Source organism: Oncorhynchus clarkii, chromosome 4 (assembly GCF_045791955.1).
Source record: "Oncorhynchus clarkii lewisi isolate Uvic-CL-2024 chromosome 4, UVic_Ocla_1.0, whole genome shotgun sequence".
Classification (NCBI taxonomy): domain Eukaryota; kingdom Metazoa; phylum Chordata; class Actinopteri; order Salmoniformes; family Salmonidae; genus Oncorhynchus; species Oncorhynchus clarkii.
The window spans coordinates 14,704,136-14,724,081 of record NC_092150.1 but is presented as its reverse complement, the minus strand read 5'-3'; the positions used below and the strand labels follow the sequence as shown (position 1 = coordinate 14,724,081).

At 41.8% G+C, this 19,946-nt stretch overlaps 1 protein-coding gene across 7 annotated transcripts in view; it reads left to right on the top strand.

The window, feature by feature from the left end:
- Window positions 1-14,079: 14,079 nt before the first annotated feature.
- LOC139406484 (uncharacterized) overlaps window positions 14,080-19,946 on the top strand; it is a 35,183-nt gene continuing 29,316 nt past the window's right edge. For 2 of the 7 annotated variants that reach the window (XM_071149113.1, XM_071149119.1), the window contains exons 1-2: window positions 14,132-14,416; window positions 14,999-15,048. The gene's annotated coding sequence lies outside the window, so the exon portion shown is untranslated. Of the gene's footprint in view, window positions 14,417-14,724; window positions 15,049-19,946 lie in introns of those variants that run through there. The other 5 variants (XM_071149120.1, XM_071149114.1, XM_071149116.1 and 2 more) reach the window with 4 other exon arrangements.

Sequence of the window (19,946 nt, the reverse complement as noted above, 5' to 3'; positions counted from 1 at the left end):
GAAAACAAGACTCCATAAATTGTATCAGCACATCGATTGCGTAACCAGGGCTGGTAAAACCTTGGATCATTGCTATTCTAACTTCCGCGACGCATATAAGGCCCTCCCCCGCCCTCCTTTCAGAAAAGCTGACCACAACTCCATTTTGTTGCTCCCTGCCTACAGACAGAAACTAAAACAAGAAGCTCTTGCGCTCAGGTCTGTTCAACGCAGGTCCGACCAATCTGATTCCACGCTTCAAGACTGCTTTGATTGTGGATTGGGATATGTTCCGCATTGCTTCCAACAACAACATTGATGAATACGCTGATTCGGTGAGCGAGTTCATTAGAAAGTGCATTGACGATGTCGTTCCCATAGCAACGATTTAAAACATTCCCAAACCAGAAACCGTGGATTGATGGCAGCATTCGCGTGAAACTGAAAGCCCGAACCACTGCTTTTAACCAGGGAAAGGTGACCCTAACCCTAACACTAACCCTAACCGAATACAAACAGTGTAGCTATTCCCTCCGCAAGGCAATCAAACAAGCTAAGCATCAGTATAGTGACAAAGTAGAGTCACAATTAAACGGCTCAGACACAAGAGGTATGTGGCAGGGTCTACATTCAATCACGGATTACAAAAAGAAAACCAGCCCCGTCACAGACCAGGATGTCTTGCTCCCAGGCAGACTAAATAACTTTTTTGCCCGCTTTGAGGACTATACAGTGCCACTGACACGGCCCGCAACCAAAACCTGCGGACTCTCCTTCACTGCAGCCGAAGTGAGTAAAACATTTAAACGTGTTAACCCTCGCAAGGCTGCAGGCCCAGACGGCATCCCCAGCCGCGCCCTCAGAGCATGCGCAGACCAGCTGGCTGGTGTGTTTACAGACATATTCAATCAATCCGTATCCCAGTCTGCTGTTCCCCCATACTTAAAGTGGGCCACCATTGTTCCTGTTCCCAAGACAGCTAAGGTAACTGAGCTAAATGACTACCGCCCGTAGCACTCACTTCCGTCATCATGAAGTGCTTTGAGAGACTAGTCAAGGACCATATCACCTCCACCCTACCTGACACCCTAGACCCACTCCAATTTGCTTACCGCCCAAATAGGTCCACAGACGATGCAATCTCAACCACACTGCACACTGCCCTAACCCATCTGGACAAGAGGAATACCTATGTGAGAATGCTGTTCATCGACTACAGCTCAGCATTTAACACCATAGTACCCTCCAAACTCGTCATCAAGCTCGAGACCCTGGGTCTCGACCCCGCCCTGTGCAACTGGGTACTGGACTTCCTGACGGGCCGCCCCTAGGTGGTGAGGGTAGGTAACAACATCTCCACCTCGCCTCCAACTCAATCATCAAGTTTACGGACGACACTACAGTGCTAGGCTTGATTACCAACAACGACGAGACAGCCTACAGGGAGGAGGTGAGGGCCCGGAGTGTGGTGTCAGGAAAATAACCTCACACTCAACGTCAACAAAACAAAGGAGATGATTGTGGACTTCAGGAAACAGCAGAGGGAGCACCCCCCTATCCACATCGAGGGGACAGTAGTGGAGAGGGTAGCAAGTTTTAAGTTCCTCGGCGTACAGATCACGGACAAACTGAATTGGTCAACCCACACAGACAGCGTCGTTAAGAAGGCGCAGCAGCGCCTCTTCAACCTCAGGAGGCTGAAGAAATTTGGCTTGTCACCAAAAGCACTCACAAACTTCTACAGATGCACAATCGAGAGCATCCTGTCGGGCTGTATCACCACTTGGTACGGCAACTGCTCCGCCCACAACCGTGAGGCTCTCCAGAGGGTAGTGAGGTCTGCACAACGCATCACCGGGGGCAAACTACCTGCCCTCCAGGACACCTACACCACCCGATGTCACAGGAAGGCCATAAAGATCATCAAGGACAACAACCACCCGAGCCACTGCTTGTTCACCCTGCTATCATCCAGAAGGCGAGGTCAGTACAGGTGCATCAAAGCAGGGACCGAGAGACTGAAAAACAGCTATCTCAAGGCCATCAGAATGTTAAACAGCCACCACTAACATTGAGTGGCTGCTGCCACTTTAATAATGGGAATTGGTGAAAATTATATCACTAGCCACTTTAAACAATGCTACTTAATATAATGTTTACATACCCTACATTACTCATCTCATATGTATATACTGCACTCTCATATGTATCTACTGCATCTTGCCTATGCCGTTCTGTACCATCACTCATTCATATATCTTTATGTACATATTCTTTATCCCTTTACACTTGTGTGTATAAGGTAGTAGTTTTGGAATTGTTAGGTTAGATTACTCGTTGGTTATTACTGCATTGTCGGAACTAGAAGCACAAGAATTTCGCTACACTTGCATTAACATCTGCTAACCATGTGTATGTGACAAATACATTTGATTTGATTTGAAGCCCATGGTGCCATTTTTCTCTACAGAGCTGCTTGATGAGCAGATTCCTAAAGCCAGACCTCATGAAAGAAGCGAAGACCCCTCAAAAACTTATTGATGTTGAGGTGAGCCAGTCGTCCAATCACATCGACTTCGGCTTTGTTACTCGAAGAATTGTGAGACTTGAACGCAGGAAAGAAAATTGGACAGAAACATTGATGGACTTCAAAATCGTTTGCAAGAAGTGTATGCTCACAACTGTAAACAAACTCATTGAGATCTCCATTGAAGTACTCTCTGGTCTCGCATCTTTGTTGGATCCAAGGGAAATGGCAGGCACAAATGGAAAGATGCCGTGTACAGACAAATTTAAGGACTTCACTTACCTTGTAAGTAGTCATCGGGTGAAGGAAGAAGATTGTGATGACATCATTTGACAGTACTCACATTTTATTGATGACATTGTCCAAGCCCAAACACTCAGTTTGTAAACGTTGATCCTGCCCAAGAGAGCGTGGACACATTTTTAGATGAGTATATGTCAAAGGACAAAGAGCTCAGAAATCTACGGAGACATTCCTCTAACGCCTCTTACTGTCACATGGGCAAGCCTCAGTAGGGAGTGGATTCTCCATCAATCGGCAGATTGAAGTGGAGAACTTGAAGGAAGATTCATATGTAGCACAGAGATGTATAGTTGACCACATAAGAGCTGTGGGTGGCATACATAATGTGTGCATTGACAGACCTCTGCTGATAGAGGTACGTGACACATCAAGAAGAACAGAGACAGAAGAATGGATGAGCAAAAAAACAGGAGGAAAGAAATTATAGATTAAATAGATGAATTTAAAGGGAGGATTAGAAGACTGACCGATGACATAAATGCCCTCGACCTCAGCAGATAAATATGCACTCAAAAGTGGAGAGCACAGGCAACCTCACTTTTATTGCCAAGTCCAATAGCTTGATAAAGATGGTGGTAAAGATAAGAGCACAAAATAGCTGAAATAGAAACACTACTCAACGAAAAAGTGAATGACCTGAAAAGCAGATGAAGGGGCATAGCAGCAAAAAGCAAGGGTTGAGCACTGTTTTAACAGTTTGAGAAAGGGCAAAACACTACTCAGTAAGTGATACATTTTTTATTTTTTATTATTCTTATTATATTTTTTTTATAAAGCTAATGAACCAAAAATGCCAACAACCCCATAACACAATGGTTGGGGAAATGTTTTATTCATTTTGATCCAATTTATTTTACATATAATCTTTTATTGTTGCAAAACATTTTATTTATGGTCATATGTTTTTGTTTATCTATTCATTTGGTCATGTTCGTGAAAAAAAGGTCATGTTTTTGCTCTGCAACATGTTTTGTGGTGTTAAGCTGGTGCTAATGAAATAAACTAAGTGACTTAACTCTTCAACTCGTAAATAAGTCTGTCGCTCAACTTACACAATATAATGTTTTGCTGTGTTAGAGAAGGCAAGAGACCACGTAGTCTGCCATCACTGTAACACAGCACAATTTAGACGTGTTCACACATTCAAGCCTCTCTCTTTAATTGTTGTCTGTGAGCTTCTGTAAATCCTAAAGTTTTCATGATAAAAATTGTCAGTGTTGTAACAATAATTAATTAACCTTGATCTGTGTCTCAAACTATGCCATTTTTTGTTTTGAGGGAATTGGGCCTGGAAAGTCCTTGAATTTGATGTTTAAGAAGGTGTAGGAACCCTGCCTCATGTCTACCTGCATTTTATGTTGTGACATTAAAGACTGAAGAACCACAACTGTATCTCCGTTTGTCTACACTTGAGGTTTGCATCTGAATTCAGGGGGCACAAAATATCGGTGAACATATCGGAATCGGACGAAATTAGCTAAAAATGCCAACATCGGTATCGGGCCGATGTTTAATTTAACGGCGATGTGCAAAACCGATGTCAAAGCTGACGTGCCTACCTATATAACGTAGGTGGTACATGACGTGATGACGCCACATAAAATTTTGCGCTACACGTGCAACACTGCATTCCTAACCTTGCCCATAATGTCTGCTTTGTGGATCGAGCAGTCAACAAGTCGAGCAGTCATTTGAAAGAGTAAGAAAATTTCAGCGAGACAACTCAAAAGGCGAAAACCATTAACTTCTCTAGGCTAGGTGGGATGTTAGCGTCCCACCTGGCTAACATCCGGTGAAATAGCAGAGCTCAAAGATTCTAAATACACCATTCGTAATATTAAACGTTCTTGTAAATACATGTATCTAACATCATTTAAAAGCTTAACTTCTTCTTAATCCAACCGCTGTGTCAGATTTAAAAATGTATTTTTGCCGAAAGCATACCATACGATAATCTGACGACAGCGGGCCGCACACACAAGTATTACTTGCATTTTCCAACCAAGCATTAGCGTCACAAAAGTCAGAAATAATCAATTACCTTTGAAGATCTTCTTCTTTTGGCAATACAAAAGGTCCAATCCTCACAATAAATGGTTGTTTTGTTTGATTAAATCATATTTTATAGCATAACACTACACATTTTGTAAACGGCTTGTGTCATGAATTCCGTATCCTTCAACTTTCAACGAAACATTCAATGTAATTACTCACACTAAATGTATGTTTATCTAGTCATGGTTTCATTGCAATCCTCTGTCTGTTAGTAACACAACCATACCTGATGGTTCTTTTTACGGGACGTATTGACCGAAAGGAACTGATTTGAACACACCAAACAATGACCTCATTGCGCGCCAATGATATGACTGGTGCTTCTTTGATTGACTGTATTTCTGCCCAATGACCACTGATCGTCTTGAAATCTAGCTTGGTAGAGAGCCAATGAGCTGAGGTAAACGGCAATATCTGATGGTTATATCTGGGAAGACCAGCTCTTGAACAAAAGTTGAGCGTAACACAGCCATTCGCCATTGAAATTTCTACCTGAAGGAGCCACTTTGTTTGCACGTAGCAGTATTGAGTCGAGATCATTTACACTATTTTATTGAAAGAATTATGGCAAGTAAATCTGGAAAATCAAAGGCAAAGTCCAGGTATACAGATCTACACGATATTATTGACGAAATTGAGAGAGAAAGTGACAGAGTTACTAGAAGATTTGTCAGATTGTGAGACAAGTTTGAACTCCCAATTCGAAGAAATGTTTTTGCATGGAGAAGACCCAATTCTCGATTGGTATGTAACTCTCATGCTGTTGTTTGAAATGAATAATATCAAATATTATTCATTTGAGTTGTTTTGGAGATATTTTTATTTTATTTTACATATATATATATATATATATATATAAAATCATTAATGAAATGTGTGAAGTACACATGGCTCTAAATTGTGGGTGTGTGTCTGTCTGTCTGTATATATTAGATATTTTTACATGTGTTTTATCTAAACATGGGACTGAACAGCACCTCACCTTAGTGATTTTAGGTTCCCTACTCTATATATAATCTGTGTCTGTATATATTAGATATTTTTTACATGTATTTTATCTAAACATGGAACGGAACAGCACCTCACCATAGTGATTTAGGTTCACTACCCTATATATAATCTGTCTGTCTGTGTCTTTATTTCACAGTCCCTCCGATTCTGATTGGGAGCCCCCACTGCCACGGTGCCCATCCCCCACAGGAGCTGGATCATCTAACCGGACCCCTGCTGTCTCCGGCTCCACACCTACCCCGCCTTGCCAGGTGTGAAGTCTGTGACAAAGAAGCGGAGGTGGGGAAGAGATAAACCTGCAATCGGAGAGGAGGAGGGTCGTTGGCACTCTGTGCTGGAGGAGGATGTGGCCCCACCACTTCCAATATTCAGACCAAAAAGGCTCCAGCTGGACATGACCTCCAAGTACAGCCCCATGCAACTGTTTCAGTTGTTTTTCACCTCGGCAGTTGTTGATTCCCTTTTGTTGAACACAAATAAGTACGGAGCTAAGAAGCAGGAAGGCAAGAAAGAGGGATGGAAGCCCATTTCCATGTCAGATATTTTTTGTTACCTGTCAATGGTCATTTACATGGGTCTTGTGAAGCTGAAAACCCTGAAAGTTTGGAAAACTGCTCCCCTCTATCAGCTGCCTTTCCCCTCCACTGTCATGTCATGCAAAAGGTTTCTGACAATCTCACGGGCGCTTCATATCAGTGACCCAGAAGTTGATGACAACGAGAAGACGAGAGGCACAGCAAAGTTTGATAGGCTCTGCAAAATAAAACCTCTCTACCCCAGCATCTTTGCGGCCTGCAATACCTATTTTCAGCCTGCCTTTCCACATTTCAGGCTTCAAACATAAAGATATAAAACTGTATTTTTTGTGAAGAATCAACAACAAGTGGGACACAATCATGAAGTGGAACGACATTTATTGGATATTTCAAACTTTTTTAACAAATCAAAAACTGAAAAATTGGGCGTGCAAAATTATTCAGCCCCCTTAAGTTAATACTTTGTAGCGCCACCTTTTGCTGCGATTACAGCTGTAAGTCGCTTGGGGTATGTCTCTATCAGTTTTGCACATTGAGAGACTGAAATTTTTTCCCATTCCTCCTTGCAAAACAGCTCGAGCTCAGTGAGGTTGGATGGAGAGCATTTGTGAACAGCAGTTTTCAGTTCTTTCCACAGATTCTCGATTGGATTCAGGTCTGGACTTTGACTTGGCCATTCTAACACCTGGATATGTTTATTTTTGAACCATTCCATTGTAGATTTTGCTTTATGTTTTGGATCATTGTCTTGTTGGAAGACAAATCTCCGTCCCAGTCTCAGGTCTTTTGCAGACTCCATCAGGTTTTCTTCCAGAATGGTCCTGTATTTGGCTCCATCCATCTTCCCATCATTTTTAACCATCTTCCCTGTCCCTGCTGAAGAAAAGCAGGCCCAAACCATGATGCTGCCACCACCATTTGACAGTGGGGATGGTGTGTTCAGCTGTGTTGCTTTTACGCCAAACATAACGTTTTGCATTGTTGCCAAAAAGTTCAATTTTGGTTTCATCTGACCAGAGCACCTTCTTCCACATGTTTGGTGTGTCTCCCAGGTGGCTTGTGGCAAACTTTAAACAACACTTTTTATGGATATCTTTAAGAAATGGCTTTCTTCTTGCCACTCTTCCATAAAGGCCAGATTTGTGCAATATATGACTGATTGTTGTCCTATGGACAGAGTCTCCCACCTCAGCTGTAGATCTCTGCAGTTCATCCAGAGTGGTCATGGGCCTCTTGGCTGCATCTCTGATCAGTCTTCTCCTTGTATGAGCTGAAAGTTTAGAGGGACGGCCAGGTCTTAGTAGATTTGCAGTGGTCTGATACTCCTTCCATTTCAATATTATCGCTTGCACAGTGCTCCTTAGGATGTTTAAAGCTTGGGAAATCTTTTTGTATCCAAATCCGGCTTTAAACTTCTTCACAACAGTATCTCGGACCTGCCTGGTGTGTTCCTTGTTCTTCATGATGCTCTCTGCGCTTTTAACGGACCTCTGAGACTATCACAGTGCAAGTGCATTTATACGGAGACTTGATTACACACAGGTGGATTGTATTTATCATCATTAGTCATTTAGGTCAACATTGGATCATTCAGAGATCCTCACTGAACTTATGGAGAGAGTTTGCTGCACTGAAAGTAAAGGGGCTGAATAATTTTGCACGCCCAATTTTTCAGTTTTTGATTTGTTAAAAAAGTTTGAAATATCCAATAAATGTCGTTCCACTTCATGATTGTGTCCCACTTGTTGTTGATTCTTCACAAAAAAATACAGTTTTATATCTTTATGTATGAAGTCTGAAATGTGGCAAAAGGTCGCAAAGTTCAAGGGGGCCGAATACTTTCGCAAGGCACTGTATATGAAAATTGCATTTACCACTTATTGCTTAGCTAATAAAAAATACATAGTATACAATCGGTAACTCATTGTCATGTTTATCCTGATACCAGATTCGAATTGACGCAACTCTAACAGTAGAAAAAAAAGAAGACAAAGTCTATATACAGTGAGTGCAAATTAGGTCAAATAAGGAAGTTAAGGCAATAAATAGGCCATGGTGGTGAAGTAATTACAATATGGCAATTAAATACTGGAATGGTATATGTGCAAAAGATGGATGTGCAAGTAGAGATACTGTGGTGCAAAAGGAGCTAAATAAATAAATACAGTATGGGGATGAGGTAGATAGATGGGCTGTATACAGATGGGCTATGAACAGGTGCAGTGATCTGTGAGCTGGAATGACAATCAAATGGTACAGTTCAGTGGAATAATTTAAATGAATATCTAACCTGAACATCATCCACACCAAAAGTCATCCAAGGTCCAGGGAACAAGATCCGAGCAATGTTTCTGTGAAAGTGAAGAAAAAGTAAAATTCAACACCTTTTTATACTCCAGCATGCATAACAGTTTTGAACACAGTTGGAACTGAATTAGCCCAAGTATTTTTCACAACATGTATGGGTGTTGCTGGTCCATAAAATGTATTTTCAACTGCAAACACACCATTTCTCACATCAATGCACTCACATGCCAAAACTCTTTCCTTGGACACTGTTTCAAAGCAATGTGTATGCTTTCTTCGTAAATGTGTTTTCAAGTTTTTCTTATTTAATAACTTCAGTTTGCAGTGTGGACAAGTTACAATGACTTTTCTTGACGTGCCATGTATGTTGGGAGAGACATGTATCATGTAAAACATTTGATTTTATTGTTATGAAACAGGCAGGGAGCAGGTCTCGAACCCTCGACCTTCTAGCCCGAGGTCCGGCGCGCTATCGACTGTGCCACAAAAGCATGCTCGTGCGGCAAAGTCGATTTCCACGCTTATAAACCCAGGGTAGTTACATTATTTAACTCAGCAGGTCAATTAAGAACAAACCCGGAAGACGCTGGGCCAATTGTGCGCCGCCCTATGGGACTCCCAATCACGGACAGTTGTGATGCAGCCTGGATTCTAACCAGGGTGCTTGTAGTGCCTAAGACCGCTGCGCCACTCGGGAGCCCACTAATTATATTGGTTGCATACAATCTAAATGCTTGTTTAGTATAGTCATAATATTTGGCTGTACTGAAAGACCAGTTGAAAAACGGGGAAGGTTTGGATCAAGCCACACATCGGCGGAAATCCCAGGGTGGACGGGGGACACACGACCCCCCATCCTGGGAAAAATATGATTTGTCCCCCCCAATATATCACTGTAAACATAACTATGTAATTTCAATAATATTAATAATACGCAATGAAAGCACTTGTGCTGATTATAGACACTTAATAGCGTGTTTTTAGTTTCAAACGATTGTGACCCCCCGCCCTTTGTCTCACAATGGTTTGATTCACTGCCAGTTCCTTATCTGGCAGGTAAGTATCTTTTTTTTTTTTTTAAAGGTTTTAAATTCATTTAAATAAAATAAAACATTTATCCACTGAAGCGGAACAAATATCCATCACTTGTATCTTCTTTAGTTTGGAACATATACAATCTGAAGACAGACTCGTCAGGTTGTCGGAAGAGAATTAAATAATCAAGCAAAGGGTCTGTCCACACACTGAAGTCACCACAGCCAAGGATAACGAGAGAAACAAACAAAAAACATTTTACCAACTGCAGATCTGGTCTGGTTTTAAGCAGCTCTTTTCTTCTGTTAAATGTACAGTTAAAGCTAGAATCCTTAGTTGCTTCATCCATTTTCTGACTTGAATGATATATACCCATCTAATCTTGAATAATAACTTAAACGCCTAATGAGCTTAGTTCAACTCTCGTACCCCATCAAAATATAAACTTGTTCTTACGCTAATGTTTGTAAACAATGGACATGTAAAGCACGGTATAGTCTCAAAACCTGGTTAAAACCCACAATTGTGATATCATGGATAGTCAGTCCTGGCATCCATAGCCCCGTCTGTCAATCTGAGAGTGGTTACATTTCTCCAGGCCCATCCCTCAGCTTTTGACCAAAAACAGGTGGAGTGACCCCTCTGGTATAGTTTCAACTAAGGATTCAACCGTTAACGGCTCGGGTACTTTTCTGTAGTCTGTTACATGAAAGCTCGATGAGGAGGCATCTGATCAACTACACATGGAATTAGTATGTTTATATCTTACTGGTTATCTGTGCAAGTATGAAAATATGTAAGTGTAACAAAGCAAATTGATTTGGATATGACAGAATGTGGATTTGACAGGGGGGAAAAACACTCCATTGATAGAATTGTAAAAAGAAACGACACTGAACAGAAAAAAAGTCCACATACAAACTAACAGCGAGAATGTTGAAGTTCAGGTGGAGTGATTGAAATGTCAGACCCCACTGCTGTAATGCTTTCTTTATTTCAATGATTATTACTTGTTTTACCTATATAAATGAAAATACATCCAAAACAGATCCTATGGTCCACATATGAACAATAAAATACTGCATTTCTACTTACAGCAGCAATAAGGCTAGGTCAGTATATGAAAGGCTAGCTGCCAAAGGTCCAGGGATTGTCATGTCATGTTTGGGTCAAATGCTTCTCATGCTGCTAGTTGGTCACTTCGTCCAGTCACCCCATGGGTCCGTTGAGTGGTGCTCTTGACCGTGGCCCCAATCTGCACTGAGGTAGTTGAGACAGAGGTACCGTGCGACCACCAGGCTAACATGGGCCTCAGTCAAACTGCTCGCTGCAGGTGGTCAAAGTTCAGCTTATCATGTTAAAGGTTAATTGTTGTTAAGGCTTCCTGTGGTCTTGGAGTAGTCGTGAGAGTTCGTATCTACTTTCTGAAAGGCACTCAATGCACGTAACTGACGTGAGGTTATTCCAGTCAATCGCACCATAGCAATGTTTTTTTTTTATGTTGGCAGGGTTTACACACACACTAGCTGAATTTGCAGAGCTAGGGGCAAACATGAACTATTAAACTAGCTAGTACCTATTTCATTTATGTGGCGTCGTCAAAGATGGAATCACAGATACGGAATTGGTGCTCGCTAGCTTTGCAAATTCAGCTATTGTTGGAAGCCAGCCAAAATGAAACAAACTATATTAAAATTACAAAAGGTTGCAGCATATGTTGTGTAAATGGTGAACTCATACAGCTGTCAACTCTTGTCACTACAATCCGTTTCACATTTGCTAGCTACCTTTTAGATCGAAGCCCATATAGAATGATAGAAGATAAGATGATATAAGCCCATCTCCTACTGTAAATAACCTACACACACTATGTGTGTGTTTGCGCAGATAGCCAGCCTGCCAGGTAGAAAAATGTCAGAAAAAAGTAAAAAGACAGACATCAGAGTATTTTTCAGTACACCAAAATGCAAAGCAAGAACCCTAGTAGCCTAAGACTAGTTGATCATTTGTTTAAGGCAATGGTATTTCTGTTGTGATTAATTGTGTAGTTTGGGGTACTGGTAGTACGGCAAACACCTTATTTCTTTTATAGGAGACAGACTGTGAGGCAGTGAGGGTGGTAAAAGGGAAAGAGCCAGGGAGAGAGACTTCAGAGGACAGTGTCACAGCCACGGCAGGACCAGGTGTCAACTTTGTTGCCTGCAGCACCAGTATAGGAGACAGTGGCGCAGCCACGGCAGGACCAGGTGTCAACCTTGTTGCCAGTTGCACCAGTATAAGGGACAGTGGCACAGCCACGGCAGGACCAGGCGTCAACCTTGTTGCCAGCAGCACCAGTATAGGGGACAGTGGCACAGCCACGACAGGACCAGGTGTCAACCTTGTTGCCAGCAGCACCAGTATAGGGGACAGTGGCACAGCATTGTCCAGTTACCTCAGTGATGGCACAAAACCATATCAGCCACACCCACAATTTATAGAACCGCAAACTCTTGCCAACAGATTGTTGACGTTTCAAGAGAGATGGTTTTGCGATATCCCCTGGCTACATTATAATCCATCAGTAAAAGGAGTGTTGTGTTTTCACTGTAGCCAAGGGTTTTCAAGTCAGCCATCTTTTGGCCAAAGAGCAGATGCTGCCTTCATTAGTGCAGGATTTAGGAACTGGAGAAAAGCCATTGTAAAATTCACAGCACATCAAAACTGCCAAACCCACCGCCACTGTGTAACTGTAACAGCACACCAGCTAAATCCAATCAGTGTCCAGTTATCCAGGGCGTGTGGTAAACAGCAGAAATGACGAAAGCTACCTTCTACTGTATGAGAAAGCAACAACATTGATTGAATCCATTGAGACACACTCAAGAAGATTTGCTGGCAAAGCAGTGGATCACTATAGGGCAGAATTTTTTAAAGTGCTGGATGGTGTGGAGGTTCATTTTGGCGACCGTTTTGACCAGAACAGTCTAAACATTCTGTAAAAGTTGGAAAGAGTGCTTCTCACGGGGGAGTTGGATGAGTCTCTAGATCAGTACCCTGAGCTGAACATAGATTCTCTTTCAGTGCAGTTGCCTCTCTTTCGCAACAAATACCCCTGTAGCAGCAGTTGAGAGGCAGCAGAGGTCCTCAGGAGGCTTCCAGTGGAGGTGCGGGGGTTGGTTGACCAAGTTGAGGTGCTGATCAGAATTTTGTCTGTAATGTACATAAAGACAGGCTGGACAGTCTTGAGGGAAAATATCTGCCAGCAATTTGTTGGATCCATTGAAACCCTCAAACATAGGTTTGGTTATTTTGTTCAGTGGTGTGTATAGCAGTGGTTCTCAACCTTTTTTGAGTACTGGAAGCCCTGCATATTCTGAGGAAAGGCAGGCAAGGTTTTGAGTGGTCCTCAGGGACCTCCACCCCCTCTATATGTAAAGTTAGTGAAATCCTTGTGCTGCTGAATACGTTCATTACACTTTTTTATTTCATGGACCCCTTGCCATTACACCAGGGACCCCTAGGGGTCCACCTACCCTGTTTGAGAACCCCTGGTGTATAGTATGATATTTGTTATTTTGTTTAGTCGTTTTTAGTACATGACAGTACACTTACTAATTATTTATTTTATTTTATTTAAAATTGCATACTTTGTGTGACATACTTGTCCATAGCTGTTGTTTGAAGAGTTGAGACACTGACTGAACAATAACTAAGTATTTCTGAAGGATATTTTGGTTGACTTGTTTGGGTTTTTCATTGAAGTAGTTATCTTGCTTTTAGAACTGTACTTATTCAGAGCGTTTTGTTTTTGTAAAGATGTTGTAATAGACTCAAACCAGTGTCACATATTTAATGACTATATAAATGAATCAGAAAAAGTTCAACAAAAAGGACAGTTTAGTGCGTAGACCAACTTTGTGATGGTTCTCAATGGAGATTCTTTGAGATGAGATCTCACCATGTTCATTGTATTTATGAAACCTGCACCCATACAGTGTACAGTACCATTACCCCCTACCGGCCTTGCTTGGTATTGCTGGTTGTAAAAACAAATACCTGCAAACATACTAGACTGATAAGGAACACTGCTATAACTATTATTATTCGTAGTATTATAAGGATTTAAACAATTTAACAAGTTGGGACAACCCTTCATTTAACTACTGTACCTATCAATTATCCAGTAGTAGTAATTATGGTTCATCAATATACATTTAACATATTACAACGTAGGCTATGTGTTACAGCACTACTTTTGGTGTCACCCTCAGGAATTGCTCTTGAGAAAATGTAATGTAATTGTCCCCTCCAAAATTAATATCAGATTTTCACCCCTGAAGCCACACCCACCAAATGGGAACAAACGTACCAAGAACGTTTTGGGGGAAACGTGTGGTTCATTACAAACAGTTCCGCAACGTAGCAAAAGTTCAAGCGAATTGAACGCACCTCAGAAAAAAGTTACCGTAGCAAACGTAGTTGATGAAACTGGAGTCAAAGGAGCAATTTGAGGATTACGGGTTTTAACAGACAATGTGTTTTTAGAAAAGGATATTCTGTAAATGCCTTTTCAGAAAAAGTTACCGTAGAAAACGTAGTTGGTGTGGCTGCTGAAGCTGGAGTCAAAGGAGCAATTAGAGGATTACGGGTTTTAACGGACAAGGTGTCTTTAGAATAATCTGTAAGTACATTTTCTAAAATATAATTTTAGGTCTATCTCTTACTAACATGAAGTAAATAGTTATCTGTCCATGCTGGACAGCAGATAACTCAAACTGTAGGCTAATGTTTTCTGACTAAAGCAAGGCAATTCTGTAAGGCAGTGTTTATTTGACCGACTGAAAAGTAAGAAAGTAGGCTATATTAGGCTAAATGATCCTGCCTATGATATTGTGATTTATTAATACATTTTCGAATTCCAAAGCGCATAGCAACTCAGACTAGCATGATACACACGTGACCCAGGGTGGTCCATCGTAGCTGACTAAACTCAACCCATCGTGAAGGAAGTTTCTGATGAACTCCAACGGAGTCGAGCAGAGAACAGGCTTTGTGGAATTAATCTCCGACTAAATAGATTCGCTCAAGGTCAATACTTAAAAAAAAAAGATTTAGTTCAGAAACGCATACCTTGAATCTCTGACGACAGGCCTAGGTCTCCAAATACTTATTGAGCATGCGCATTTTCGCTTTGTTGCCATCTTCGAGAAACATAAATGAGCATGCAGCCAATGGTATTTTATTAACTTTTGAAAACTTATAGATTTCAGCAAACAAAGGCACGCATCTACAGAGGACAAACATAGGCACAAGGTAAGCGTTTTATAATGTACATTAAAGTAGGCTATAGACCTTGGGTGAATGGAGTAGTCGCGCCCTTACAAAACATATTGTAGTTTTGAAACTGCAGTATAACAAAAGTTATACTGCACTATAACTGCAGTTACACTGCAAAATTACAACTGCGAAAAAACGTTGTTTTGGACGAAGTATTTGCAGCATACTGTAGTTATATTGCACGCTGACTGCGATCTTTTTTTGTAAGGGCGTAACGTTAGCTGAACTCCACGAAGCCTGGGGCCTCATTTATCATTAACAGTGCTTACATTTTTGACGAAATTCTGACGTAAATGGAGATTTTAGGATTTGTGTGCGCCACAAATTATGGGGATTTAGAAAACTGTCACACACAACATAGCCTAGTATGTTTTCATTGATAAAACAGTGCCATAATATATTTGTGCTTTGTGAATGAGCGCTAAAACCTGTGGAAGTTACATAGAACAAAGACATGTATTAGACCACGAGAGGAAAAGGCGACATGTACATGTATTTGCTAGTCTGGAAAGGGCAGCATACCAAAGATTAGGATAAGTGGACATACTAATGATGGAGGGACACACACAGTATATTTAGTCGTAATAAGGGCAACATACCAAAGAGCACACCGAGCTAAAAGTCCATAGGATAGCTATACATATATTATTTTTAGGACAATGAAGGGTCCTGCCACCATTATAAACTAACTGAAAGCACATATGGGCGTGAACAAACAGGACACTTACATTAAAAGATAATGGTGGCAGATGGACTGGGAGAAGTAAATTCATTTGCATGTGGGATGAACTCATATGCTGTATGTGTAAAAATACAGAGCCAGTGCTTAAGGGAGTTGGTTGTTCCGCAGACTGATATTTTTTATTGAAAGCCTTTATTGAATTCACAAGTTCTTGTAAGTGTTATATTTGTAAAGATGATTTTCCACCACAAACCCTGTCGTGAAATGCCTTAGTTCACATTTTATGGTAAAAAAAAACACCCTAATTTGGAGATGTTGGAACTGGGCCATGAAAGTTCCTTAAAGAAAGCACAATGGCAAATTTCGGCAGAGGTGTGTGTAGAACGTCTCAGTGGTTTTCCAAAATTGTTTTTCAATATTTTTTGATCTGTGAATGATTGGTTTCATCTCCTGGTTTCGATATATGCGCCGAAATTTAGAGGTGCTACATATAATATTTTAGCATTGTAGTTATATAAAAAAAATGTCTTTAATATATCTGCAGTAGTAGAGGAATAATAGTGTTTAAAGACATTTCCCCCCCAAATAATGCATTTTAATGTTGCAGCCTTCTTATTGGTGAGCCGCCCGCTAACCAAATCAAATCAAATTTATTTATATAGCCCTTCGTACATCAGCTGATATCTCAAAGTGCTGTACAGAAACCCAGCCTAAAATCCCAAACAGCAAGCAATGCAGGTGTAGAAGCACGGTGGCTAGGAAAAACTCCCTAGAAAGGCCAAAACCTAGGAAGAAACCTAGAGAGGAACCAGGCTATGTGGGGTGGCCAGTCCTCTTCTGGCTGTGCCGGGTGGAGATTATAACAGAACATGGCCAAGATGTTCAAATGTTCATAAATGACCAGCATGGTCGAATAATAATAAGGCAGAACAGTTGAAACTGGAGCAGCAGCACGGCCAGGTGGACTGGGGACAGCAAGGAGTCATCATGTCAGGTAGTCCTGGGGCATGGGCCTGGGCCTCAGGTCCTCCGAGAGAGAGAAAGAAAGAGAGAAGGAGAGAATTAGAGAACGCATAATTAGATTCACACAGGACACTGAATAGGACAGGAGAAGTACTCCAGATATAACAAACTGACCCTAGCCCCCCGACACATAAACTACTGCAGCATAAATACTGGAGGCTGAGACAGGAGGGGTCAGGAGACACTGTGGCCCCATCCGAGGACACCCCCGGACAGGGCCAAACAGGAAGGATATAACCCCACCCACTTTGCCAAAGCACAGCCCCCACACCACTAGAGGGATATCTTCAACCACCAACTTACCATCCTGAGACAAGGCTGAGTATAGCCCACAAAGACCTCCGCCATGGCACAGCCCAGGGAGGCGCCAACCCGGGGGGGGGGGGGGGGGGGGGGCGCCAACCCAGACAGGATGACCACATCAGTGAATCAACCCACTCAGGTGACGCACCCCCTCCAGGGACGGCATGGAAGGGCCCCAGTAAGCCAGTGACTCAGCCCCTGTAATAGGGTTAGAGGCAGAGAATCCCAGTGGAAAGAGGGGAAACGGCCAGGCAGAGACAGCAAGGGCGGTTCGTTGCTCCAGAGCCTTTCCGTTCACCTTCCCACTCCTGGGCCAGACTACACTCAATCATATGACCCACTGAAGAGATGAGTCTTCAGTAAAGACTTAAAGGTTGAGACCGAGTTTGCATCTCTGACATGGGTAGGCAGACCGTTCCATAAAAATGGAGCTCTATAGGAGAAAGCCCTGCCTCCAGCTGTTTGCTTAGAAATTCTAGGGACAATTAGGAGGCCTGCGTCTTGTGACCATAGCGTACGTGTAGGTATGTACGGCAGGACCAAATCAGAGAGAGAGGTAGGAGCAAGCCCATGTAATGCTTTGTAGGTTAGCAGTAAAACCTGTGTCAGTGTAGAGAGGCTAGCACTGGAGTAATATGATCAAATTTTTTGGTTCTAGTCAGGATTCTAGCAGCCGTATTTAGCACTAACTGAAGTTTTTATTTAGTGCTTTATCCGGGTAGCCGGAAAGTAGAGCATTGCAGTAGTCTAACCTAGAAGTGACAAAAGCATGGATTAATTTTTCTGCATCATTTTTGGACAGAAAGTTTCTGATTTTTGCAATGTTACGTAGATGGAAAAAAGCTGTCCTTGAAATGGTCTTGATATGTTCTTCAAAAGAGAGATCAGGGTCCAGAGTAACGCCGAGGTCCTTCACAGTTTTATTTGAGACGGCTGTACAACCATTAAGATTAATTGTCAGATTCAACAGAAGATCTCTTTGTTTCTTGGGACCTAGAACAAGCATCTCTGTTTTGTCCAAGTTTAAAAGTAGAAAGTTTGCAGCCATCCACTTCCTTATGTCTGAAACGCATGCTTCTAGCAAGGGCAATTTTGGGGCTTCACCATGTTTCATTGAAATGTACAGCTGTGTGTCATCCGCATAGCAGTGAAAGTTAACATTATGTTTTCGAATAACATCCCCAAGAAGTAAAATATATAGTGAAAACAATAGTGGTCCTAAAACGGAACCTTGAGGAACACCGAAATTTACAGTTGATTTGTCAGAGGACAAACCATTCACAGAGACAAACTGATATCTTTCCGACAGATGTAAACCAGGCCAAAACTTGTCCGTGTAGACCAATTTGGGTTTCCAATCTCTCCAAAAGAATGTGGTGATCGATGGTATCAAAAGCAGCACTAAGGTCTAGGAGCACGAGGACAGATGCAGAGCCTCGGTCCGATGCCATTAAAATGTAATTTACCACCTCCACAAGTGCCGTCTCAGTGCTATGATGGGTCTAAAACCAGACTGAAGCATTTCGTATACATTGTTTGTCTTCAGGAAGGCAGTGAGTTGCTGCGCAACAGCCTTTTCTAAAAAAATTTAGAGGAATGGAAGATTCGATATAAGCCGATAGTTTTTTTTATATTTTCTGGGTCAAGGTTTGGCTTTTTCAAGAGAGGCTTTATTACTGCCACTTTTAGTGAGTTTGGTACACATCCGGTGGATAGAGAGCCGTTTATTATGTTCAACATAGGAGGGCCAAGTACAGGAAGCAGCTCTTTCAGTAGTTTAGTTGGAATAGGGTCCAGTATGCAGCTTGAAGGTTTAGAGGCCATGATTATTTTCATCATTGTGTCAAGAGATATAGTACTAAAACACTTGAGCGTCTCTCTTGATCCTAGGTCCTGGCAGAGTTGTGCAGACTCAGGACAACTGAGCTTTGAAGGAATACGCATATTTAAAGAGGAGTCTGTAATTTGCTTTCTAATAATCATAATCTTTTCCTCAAAGAAGTTCATGAATTTATCACTGCTAAAGTGAAAGTCATCCTCTCTTGGGGAATGCTGCTTTTTAGTTAGCTTTGCGACAGTATCAAAAAGGAATTTCGGATTGTTCTTATTTTCCTCAATTAAGTTAGAAAAATAGGATGATCGAGCAGCAGTAAGGGCTCTTCGGTACTGCACAGTACTGTCTTTCCAAGCTAGTCGGAAGACTTCCAGTTTGGTGTGGCGCCATTTCCGTTCCAATTTTCTGGAAGCTTGCTTCAGAGCTCGGGTATTTTCTGTGTACCAGGGAGCTAGTTTTTTATGAGAAATGTTTTTAGTTTTTAGGGGTGCAACTGCATCTAGGGTATTGCGCAAGGTTAAATTGAGTTCCTCAGTTAGGTGGTTAACTGATTTTTGTCCTCTGGCGTCCTTGGGTAGACAGAGGGAATCTGGAAGGACATCAAGGAATCTTTGTGTTGTCTGTGAATTTATAGCACGACTTTTGATGTTCCTTGGTTGGGGTCTGAGCAGATTATTTGTTGCAATTGCAAACATAATAAAATGGTGGTCCGATAGTCCAGGATTATGAGGAAAAACATTAAGATCCACAACATTTATTCCATGGGACAAAACTAGGTCCAGCGTATGACTGTGACAGTGAGTGGGTCCAGAGACATGTTGGACAAAACCCACTGAGTCGATGATGGCTCCGAAAGCCTTTTGGAGTGGGTCTGTGGACTTTTCCATGTGAATATTAAAGTCACCAAAGATTAGAATATTATCTGCTATGACTACAAGGTCCGATAGGAATTCAGGGAACTCGGTGAGGAACGCTGTATATGGCCCAGGAGGCCTGTAAACAGTAGCTATAAAAAGTGATTGAGTAGGCTGC